The sequence below is a fragment of the Lathyrus oleraceus genome, chromosome 5 (genome assembly GCF_024323335.1).
Source record: "Lathyrus oleraceus cultivar Zhongwan6 chromosome 5, CAAS_Psat_ZW6_1.0, whole genome shotgun sequence".
Lineage (NCBI taxonomy): Eukaryota > Viridiplantae > Streptophyta > Magnoliopsida > Fabales > Fabaceae > Lathyrus > Lathyrus oleraceus.
The window spans coordinates 32,717,168-32,728,256 of NC_066583.1; positions in this window are offsets into that span (position 1 = coordinate 32,717,168).

Consider the following 11,089-nt stretch of genomic DNA (forward strand, 5'->3'; position numbering starts at 1 on the left):
TGAAGAGCTGCAGAGCAGTCTAGAAGCGCAAGAGTTGCGTTTGACTGAGAGAACTTCTGAAAGGGAAGTAGAGTAGCAGACTCTGAAAGCAACTTCTGATAGGAGGTATCAGAAGCAGTCAGAAGCCAGGAGAAGATCTGATGGTGGTCAGAAGTCAGAAAGCTCAACCTCTGATAGACAAAAGATTGCTCAGAAGGGAAAAGAGAAGTATGACAAGAAGAAGATCCAATGTTACTGTTGTAAGAAGTTTGGTCACTTTGCTAGAGACTGTTGGTCAAACAAGGAGAGAAAATCAGAAGAAGAAAATATAGCCAGAAGTTCTGATGACGAATCTGTGCTATTGATGGCCTCTGAATCTGATGATATGGATCTGATAGACTGGTGGTATATGGACACTGGCTGTTCAAATCATCTTACTGGAAACAAGAAATGGCTGGTTGACTTTGACTCTGAAAGGAGGACAAAGATCAGATGTGCTGATGACAAATATCTTAATGCAGAAGGTATGGGAAATGTCAGAGTGATTCTGAACAATGGGAAAACAACATTGATTCAGAACGTGTGGTATGTACCTGGCATCAGAAGCAATCTGATGAGTGTGGGACAATTAATTGAGAAAGGTTTTTCAGTTACCATGAAGGACAATCTTCTGAAGCTGTATGACTGCAATCAAAAGTTGATTATGGAGTCAGAACAGGGAAGGAATAGAACATTCAAGGTGAATGTCAGAACTGCAGACTCAGAATGTCTTAGTGCAACAAGTGTTGAGAAGGAGAGTGAGCTGTGGCACAGAAGATTTGGTCATTTGAATTTCAGAAGCTTAAAACATCTGAATTCAAAGAAGTTGGTACATGGAATTCCTGCAATTAAGAAGCCTGAAAAGTCATGCAAAGTTTGCATGGAAGGAAAACAACCACGATTGCCATTTGCGTCAGAAACTGCTCCAAGAGCAAAACATGCCTTGGGAGTTGTACATTCTGATGTGTGTGGTCCATTTCCAGTAGCATCGATTGGAGGGAATAAATACTTTGTGTTATTTGTTGATGAATTCACAAGAATGACATGGGTATCCCTTATTAAGTTTAAACACGAGGTGTTTGATGAATTCAAGAAGTTCAGAATGTAGGCTGAAAATCAGAGTGGTCAGAAGTTGAAGATTCTTAGAACTGACGGTGGAGGTGAGTATAACTCCAAAGAGTTCCAGAAGTTCTGTGAGGAGAATGGAATTGAGCATGAGGTTACTGCTCCTTATACCCCTCAACACAATGGTCTTGCTGAAATAAGAAACCGCACTTTGCTTGATATGGTGAGAAGCATGCTAAAGGAGAAGAAACTTCCTCAGAAGCTCTGGGGAGAAGCTGTTGCCACTGCAACGTATGTACTCAACCGATGTCCTACGAAGAAGTTGAAAGAAATAGTTCCAATACAGAAGTGGACTGGAGATAAGCAAAGTGTTAGTCATCTGAAGGTGTTTGATTCTGTTTGCTATAAACATGTTCCAGAAGCCAGAAGACAGAAGCTGGATGATAGAAGCAAAGTGATGATTCTGATAGGGTACCATAGTACAGGTGCATACAAGCTCTATTGTCCAGAAACCAACAAAATTGAATTCAGCAGAGATGTGATTGTGAAGGAATCAAAATTTTGGAATTGGGATAAGTCTCAATCTGATTCTGATGTTAGAACTTCTGAAGAAAGGTCAGAGTTAAGAATTTCTGAAGTTGGAGTAAACTCTGACGTTGATTCTGATTCTGATAGTGATTCTGACTCTGGAGAAGACTCAGAAGATGAAGGTGACTCTGATGATCCAGACTCTGATGGTAATCCAGATTCTGGTGGCAATTCAGACTCTGGAAATATGCCAGACCCTGAAGATGGTCAAAGCCCTGGAGGAAGTCAACCATCTGAAGCTAGAAACTCTGAAGCTCAAGACTCTGAACAAGTTCAGAGACCACAAAGAATCAGAAACATCCCCATAAGATATGCAGAATTTGACATGCTGCAAGACACTGAAGTAGACTCTGAAGGAGAAGTTATTCAGTGTGCCATGTTAGTAGACTCTGAACCCATAAGTACAGAAGAGGCTCTTAAGCAGAAGCTCTGGCTGAAGGCCATGAAAGAAGAACTTGATGCTATAGAGAGAAACAAGACTTGGAAGCTGACAGAACTTCCAAAAGACAAGAAAGCCATCAACGTCAGATGGGTTTTCAAGCAGAAGTTAAAGCCAAATGGTTCAATTGGCAAACATAAAGCAAGGTTGGTAGCCAGAGGATTTCTACAGAAACCTGGGCTGGATTACTCTGAAGTGTTTGCACCTGTAGCAAGACATGAAACAATCAGAATGGTGATCGCAATAGCTGCTAACAGGAATTGGCCTCTGATGCATTTAGATGTAAAATCTACATTTCTGAACGGTCCATTAGAAGAAGAAGTTTACGTGTCACAACCTCCTGGATTTGTGAAAAAGAATCAGAAAGGGATGGTGTACAGATTATACAAAGCTCTATATGGATTGAAACAAGCACCCAGAGCTTGGAATCAGAAGATTGATTCATTTTTCAAGAAGCAAGGTTTTCAGAAATGTGAGATGGAGTACGGTGTCTATGTTCAACATACTTCTGAAGGAAATATGACTCTGGTATGTTTATATGTTGATGATATACTGCTGACTGGAAGTTCTGAACAGGAGATAGCCAAGTTCAAGAAAGTTCTGATGAATGAATTCGAAATGACTGATCTAGGCAAAATGACATACTTTCTAGGGATGGAGTTCAGATACTCTGAGAAAGGTATTATTTTGCATCAGCTCAAGTATGAATTAGAACTTCTGAAGAGATTTAATCTGAAGAATTGTAAGATTGCTGTCACACCTTCTGATACAAATCAGAAACTTGATTCTGACTCTGATGGAAAGGATGTGGACGCTACAACCTTCAAACAGTTGGTTGGTTCTCTGAGGTATTTGTGCAATATCAGACCTGATATTTGCTATTCAGTTGGGATGGTTAGTAGGTTCATGAGTAAACCTAAGTGGTCCCATTACCAAGCTGCTGTCAGGATTCTGAGGTATATCAAGGGAACTCTGAAGTATGGAGTATTATTTCCTTCTGGAAGAAAGGATGAGTCAGAACTTCTGAGTTATTCAGATTCTGATTGGTGTGGAGACAGAGTTGACAGAAGAAGTACGTCTGGGTACTTATTCAAATTTCTGGGAGGTCCCATTTCTTGGTGTTCCAAGAAGCAACCTGTTGTGGCGTTGTCAACTTGTGAAGCTGAATACATTGCAGGTGCTGTTACTGCATGCCAAGCTGTGTGGATTCTGAATCTATTGCAAGATCTGAAGATTAAAGTAAACAAACCTCTGAAGCTGATGATTGACAACAAGTCTGCAATCAATCTTGCCAGAAACCCAGTGTTGCATGGGAGAAGCAAGCACATTGAGACCAAGTATCATTTTCTGAGACATCAAGTTCAGAGGGGAGTGTTAGAAGTTGTACACTGCAGTACTCAGAAACAGTTGGCAGATGTTCTGACGAAAGCTATCAAGACTGATCAATTTCTCAGATTAAGGGATGAAATTGGTGTTACAAGTTTTGATGGAATATGAATTAAGGGATGGTATTAGAAGTAATTCATATTTATTAGTTGTACTATTTTCTTAGCCCCTAAGTTTGTTAGAGGGTATTTTAGTATTTTATCCTATTCTAGTAACCCTAGTTTTAGCTTATAAATAGGGTGGCAATCATTGTAACTTTTATCATGTTTTGTAGCCGTCATTCTCTTAATAGAATATTTCCGTTCATCATTCATTCTACCTTTGCACCAACAAAATGCTCCCTAGAATCGAATCAAGATGATTATTCTTAGGGTTTTAAGTGTGCTTGTTACGAATCAAACATAACCTTTACTCGAATCAAACATTTGTCTTTTTGTTCGAATCAAAACCTTTCTTGACTTGAATCAAGCATTTCAAAAAATCTCATTCATTCAAACCTTTCATCTTCCAATATCAACCATTCATTTCCTAACTATATATTTTGTATTTTTACCATTTATTTTCATTTCATTCACTCAACTTTTAAAACTTGTATGAAGCCAAACGACCAAAGCTAATCAAGTTCATCTGAATCAAAATCCAACATTTATATGAGCTAGTTGTTAAACATTGTTCAAGTGGTATCAAGTTCAAAAACTTATGATTATTAAAGGTGTTTGCTTGATTTTATGTTTGTGGGTTATGATTGTTCAAGTTCTCTACTCATCATCATATGTGTTTCAAAATGCATTCTAATCCTTTAGTTGATTCTCGTCTAAAGGAAAAAAAGAAGAGATATGAAAGGTCAAATAATAAGACAAAAGGTGAATCTCCAAATCTAAGTATTAATATGAAAAAGGCTACCTATTTGATTAGTCCCTTGACTATCAGAGGTTCACGGTCAAATGTTACAACAAAGAGACATCTCCATAATATCTCATTACTAAACTGGATGTTGATTCTGTCTACGTGGACTTTATTTTGAGAAACACAAGCTTGAGAAATTTTTGGCTTTGAGTGTTCAATACAATGTCAATCACATTAAGGAATTTTAGTTCAATATTTATAAGGATAGGTTCGATGATGATTTGTTTTGTCAAATTAGGGGAATATTGGTAACGTTTACCAATACTATTTTTTTGGAAGCCTTAGGATTGGAAAATATAGGTATATATGTTGATCCCTATGAGCTCTCATCTTAGTATCAAACGGTTCCTTTTATTCAATCCATCTTAAAGTGTATATTTCAAGGAAGATTGGATTATGTTCACTTTCACATTAGCCAAATGAAATGTGAAATAAGGATGATCATTGGGTTGTTGTGAATATTTTGTACGTGAAAACATGAAATTGGGCCAGAGTTGATGAACTCGATCTTTTCTTGATGTCAATTTCGCTCACCAAGGACAATGTCAATTGGATGAAATACATCACCGATCAAATTATGTTATGTAGGGATTACCAAAAGTGTCCTTTATTCAACACTTATCTCCTATAGACAATTTTAGAAAGAATGGTGTGTTATCTACTAAAGTTGACCTCTATGAAGTTCCTAAAGACTTTGATGATTATGCAATGAAGCAAATGAAGTATTATCATGATGAAGAAAATGTGTAATTCTACATGGAACGCTTCTGCCATGTTTATTAGGACAAGTTCGTTCCTACTCCTGTTGCACCTCTTGGCTATGTCCCTTGGAAATGTGATCCTTCTACTGCTATTGAACATGAACTTGTTCCTCCTTCTGCTGCTGATGGATTGACCCCCACAATCTAAGTATACATTGATGGATATGTTAATGAGGCAGTTTCTCGGGTGGTTTATGATGCTAAAAAAGAGAAGAGTGTTAGAAAGTTGTTGCAAAGGCGAGAAAGGATCACAATATACCTTTGTTGACTTCTATCAGAGTCTTCGTCAACCCAAACACTGGTCTAACCATTTATCTCGATGATAGTTTTGGTTTTAGGTTCTCAGATGTAGACATATACCATGCTTGACATCCCCCTCCAACTTGATGTTATTTCCCGTCTTCCACCATGTTTTATCTGGTGTAATTGTTTTGGATGATTATGATATATTTATATATGATTTTTGAATTAATTATGATGTTTTGTTTTTGTGTTTTACTATTGAATTCTTGTCTTGTCAATATCTTCATTTTTTTTAAATTATGCTGCATGTTTGTGTAATGACATTATGTGCTTGTATGCTTCTGATATGTGCAAATTATTAGTGTGTGTGCTATTTGTTTATTTTGCCATTGCTTGCATTACTTAGTCTTATTTTTGCCGCTCTCTTATTAATTTTTTGTTAGAGGGTGAAAAGTTTTTGAAATAAGTTTAAATTCCATGTGAGTAAGTTATGAATTTAAGGAGGAGCTTAAGTCACCATGTGAGGAACTCAGATATCTCAAAATTTTCCAAACATAAAAAAGGGGAGACTGATATTGCTTTGTTAGTAACAAAATTAATTTAATCTATTTTGAGGTTTTTTCGCATATTATTTTATCGTATTTTGAGTCTCTCACAATTGTCCATAACTCTCTCATAGGTAGAAATTCTATTTCATGCTTTAAATATAAAATTTTACTAGAGTAAATGCAACATGATTTGAATAATAAAACTTGTGTTTTGAATCAAGAAACTCATGCATGCATGATTTGAATCATGCAAATCCCTGACTTAAATCATGAAGTTTTTATTTCCTAGAAATTTTATTCCAGAATCATGACTTGAATCAAGAAAATCCAACACTCAAGGCTTTCTCAAATATTATCATTTGGATATGCAAGTTATGTAAGGTTTTGAACTGGTGTTGAAAAAATGAAGTTATTCTTGAACCAATTCCAATAAATTGAAAAAAGTGATCTTCTCTTTCAATGTACAATTAAAATATAACAAACTTTTAATGCTCAGAAACTTCTTGCAAATATATGACAATTTATGCAAAAAAGTGTTTCAAGATTTTTGGAAGAATAATTCACATAAAAACAGATTTGAATTGTACGTAAATTTTGAGCGAAAGGGGTAAATCTGAATTTTGAAAAAGTATCTCTTAAATACTACATGAAACAATGTCATGAAGATATTTATAATATTTGAAATTTATTCATTAAGCATTGTAAATACTCTTGACATTTGAAATAATGATTCAATGCAAACATTCAGATTTTTGAATTAATAAAACAATGCAATGATTGTGAAAAACTTTTGAATTTGAAAATTTACATTTTTCCAGGTTGTTATTCGGATACCATATATGGTATTAGAATGCCACATCAAGAAATATGTTGAAAAAGCAAAGTTTGACACCTGGTATTCGGATACCATATTTGGTAATTCCAAAATACCACATTAAAAATCTGGAAAAAATTGAAGTTTGTTCATCTGGTATTCAGATATCATATATGATATTCGAATACCACTTCAAAAACGTTTAAAAGTTCAAAATTTGAAAACTGATATTCGAATACCATATATGATATTCGAATACCATTAGCATTGGTATTCAGCTATTATAAATGATGTTCGAATACCATTAAGCTAATTTTACTTGTATTTTAGCAATAATTGAATACTAGTATATGGTATTCGAATACCATCAATAATTTAGCTAAAAATTGACTTTTTAATGAATTTTTTCATGCATTTAAATGCAACATGTTTAGGAAGATTATAGATAAAGTTTGATACATATATCTGAGCATTCAAAGTGATATAATGTGAATTGTAATGTACTTTTAATCATGATAACTTACTTGGTTCTTCACTTTGTCATCTTCATCATGGATAATCCTTTGACATCCCATTTGTATTCTTTATCTTCCTTGATAAGCTTTTGTCGTCATCAAAATTCAAACTAGGATAGATGATGAACAACTTCTTCACAAAGATGATTTGGTAATTCATGAAGAACAAACTCAAGATCCTTAAGAACGAGTGTTAAAAGAAAAAATACCTTTGCAGAGATCCATTAGAGAAAGGATAAATAATACTCCAGATTATTATATAGTCTTTCTCCATAATCATGAGGAAAATAATGTTAAGATATAAGCTGATACAATCAACTTCCGCTAAGCCATGCATGATTCCAATTCGGAAAAATGGATTGAAGGAATGAAAGAGGACTATAAGTCTATGCAAGACAATAAGGTTTAAAAACTTGTCCTTTACTAGAAGGTGTGAAACTAATTGGTTGCAAATGGATTTTTCAGACCGAGAGGGATTCTAAAGGTAATGTGAAGAGGTATAAGGCTTATCTTGTGGCTAAGGGCTATACCCAAAAGGAAGGGATTGACTTTAAATAGACTTTCTCTCTGGTTTCATCGAAAGAATCTTTTAGGACTGGTTCACAAATGTAACAATTAAGGTGTTAGGGCAAATGTTTAATTAGTTAAGACTTAAAGGGGTCTAATTAATATTAAGTAAGTCCGTGACTAAGAGCATAAATGTCATGAAAGGTAAGGTCATTGTGAAGATATCATAAGTCAATATCTAATTTGATGAATGATCAAATTAGAATGTTGAAAACTAAGAAATAATCTTAGAGTTATTTATATGGGTTATGGTCCTAATTTGTAGAGCAGACAAAAAAACACGGTTCATCAAAATTTTCTCCTCATCCCCGTTAGAAGAGATTTAAGTGTAGGGCTTGGGCTCCCTTCCTATGTGGAGAATGGATTAAATATGATTCGCCCATTTGTCTGACTTATTTAAGTGGAGAGGATCAATTTAGGGTTGAGAGAGATAGAGATAAAATAAGGATTCAAAAGAGAGGAAAGAGGAGAGAAACTCATTCCCATTTTTCTATAAATAGTCTCACTAAATCGACGATCCCTAATTAGTTAACTGTCGGATCGAGCTCAAATTTAGTGGGCAGGTTTGTAACAAATATCTATAACTTTGGCCATTCAGAATTTAAAAACAACGCTTGAGGTGAGAGTTATCCACTTCTCATTGAAGCTGTAGATTTGGGAAATTTTTCAGCTTTTTGATTCTTACTTATAAACTAGTTTGCTTTGTGATATGCGGTTGTTAGTACTAGTTTGTGAATCACTTTAACACTATCTTGTACCCTTAATTAATTATAGTGGAGTTATATCTTTGGTCTGGACGCCTTGTGGTTTTTAATCTCATATTGAGGGTGTTTTCACGTTAAAAATACCAGTGATCTTTTGTACCATTATTTGTTCAATTGAAGTATTATATTTGTTATTAATCCTTAAGGTTCCTATAAGTATGGGGAATTTTATATCCGTTGCATATTGGTCTGTTATTGTATCTTAATTTCCCATCAGAGTGGTATTAGAGCTCTTAGTTAAGGGCTATTTTACATCTTTGAATGATGGAGTCAAATACAAAGATGAAAATGGTATTGTTGAAGGTTTATAATTACCATTTATGGAAGGGAAAGATGAAAGACTTACTATTTGTGAAGAAATTGCATTTACCGGTTTTTAGTTCTACAAAGCCAGATTCCGTGTATGATGAAGAATGGGAGTTTGAGCATCAACATGTATGTGGTTTTATTCGACTATATGTAGAAGATAATATTTATAATCATATTGCTAATGATACACATGCAAAAAATTTATGGGAGAAGATAGAGTCCTTGTGTGTCTCTAAATCAGGGAATAATAAATTGTTCTTGTTGAATAGCTTCATAAGTTTGAAGTCTCAGGATGAGGCTTCCATTTCAAATCACTTGAGTGAATTTCGAGGGATCCTTGATCAGATGAGTATCGAATTTGATAATGAACTTTTGGTAATATTTCTATTGCTATCTTTACCAGGGTCTAGGGATACATTTCGGGTTTCTATCACAAGTTCTACTCCTAGAGGCGTTGTTTCTTTGGAAATAGCTAAGGTTGGTATTCTTGTTGAGGAGATGAGAAGGAAGACACGAGGTTCTTCATCTTAATCTGAGGTACTTGTCACCGAAAATAAGGGGAGAGATTATAAAAAGGAACTGAAAAGTGGTGGAGAGAATATCAAAAGCAAGTCTAATCCGCGTTACAAGAATCTGGAGTGTCATTATTGTCACAAAACAAGACACTTACTTGCTATCAATGGAAAAGGGATAACAAAGGCAAGGAGGGAAAGTATAAACAAAGAGACTATGATGATCATGATGATGATCATCTTACTACTGATACTAGTGATGATCTTGTTATTCTCCATGATCATGAGTTTATTAATCTTGTATCAGACAAGAACATGTGGTGCTACATTGCATGTTACACCAAGGAAGGATTTCTTCGAATCTTATACTTCTGGTGATTTTGGAGTGTTGAAGATGGGTATTTATGGAGTATCTAAGGTAATTGGCGTTGGTGATGTTTGCTTGCAAACCGACATGGGAATGCAATTGTTACTTAGAGGTGTCAAACATGATCCAGATGTCAGCTTTGATTTGATCTCTGTGTGTATGCTAGATGATTATGGTTATGATAATCACTTTGGTTCTGGAAATTGGAAACTCAACAAAGGTAAATTGGTTGTGGCTAGAGGGAGAAAGCTTTATAAACTGTATTGGACAAAAGCTTTGGTTGCTAGGGGCAGTGTGAATGGTGTCGACATAGAAGCATCTTTGTGGCACCGAAGACTTAGTCATATTAGTGAAAAGGGTTTGAATGTTTTGGCAAAAAAATATGTTCTTCCTGGATTAAAAACTGTAGATTTGGATAAACGTTCTCATTGCATGGCTGCTAAAAAAATAGAGTATATTTCAAGAGACATCCTCCCTCAAGGAAGTCAGAGTTACTTCAATTGGTACATTCTGATGTTTGTGATCCATTAAAGGCAAAATCCTTTAGTGGTGAATTTTATTTTGTTACCTTTATTGATGATTGTTCCAGGAAACTATGGGTTTATGCCTTGAAATACCAAGTGTTGGAAAAGTTCAAATAATTCCATGCTTTGGTTGAGAGGAATACACTTGAGTAGTTGAAATGTGTTCGTTCAGACAATGGTGGAGAGTATTGTGGACCATTTGATTCCTATTGCAAGCAACATGGTATTGCACATGAAAGGACTCCTCCTAAAACTCCTCAATTGAATGGTTTAACAAAAAGGATGAATCAAACACTAATTGGGAGAGTAAGGCGTGTGCTCTCTGAAGCTAAGTTTCCTAATCATTATTGGGATGAGGCACTTTACACGACAATGTATGTTCTTAATCTCACTCCTAATGTTGATTTGAACAGTGAAGTTCCACACAAAATTTGGTTTGGAAAGAATGTCAAGTATGATCATTTGAGATTCTTTGGTTGTAAGGCTTTTGTGCATATTCTAAAGGATGAAAGATACAAGTTGGATGCAAAGTCAAAACAAGTATCTTCATAGGCTATGGGCAAGGTGAGTTTGGTTACAGGTTGTATGGTCCTATAGGGAAGAAGCTTATCCGAAGTCACGATGTGGTGTTTATGGAAGACTAAACTATTGAAGGCATTGATAAGGTAGAGAAGGCTACACCTAAAAAAATATCAATTTGTCTAATGTTGATATAATTTGGTTACATAGTCATAATATGGATGCTATTGGTGGTGATGATCAC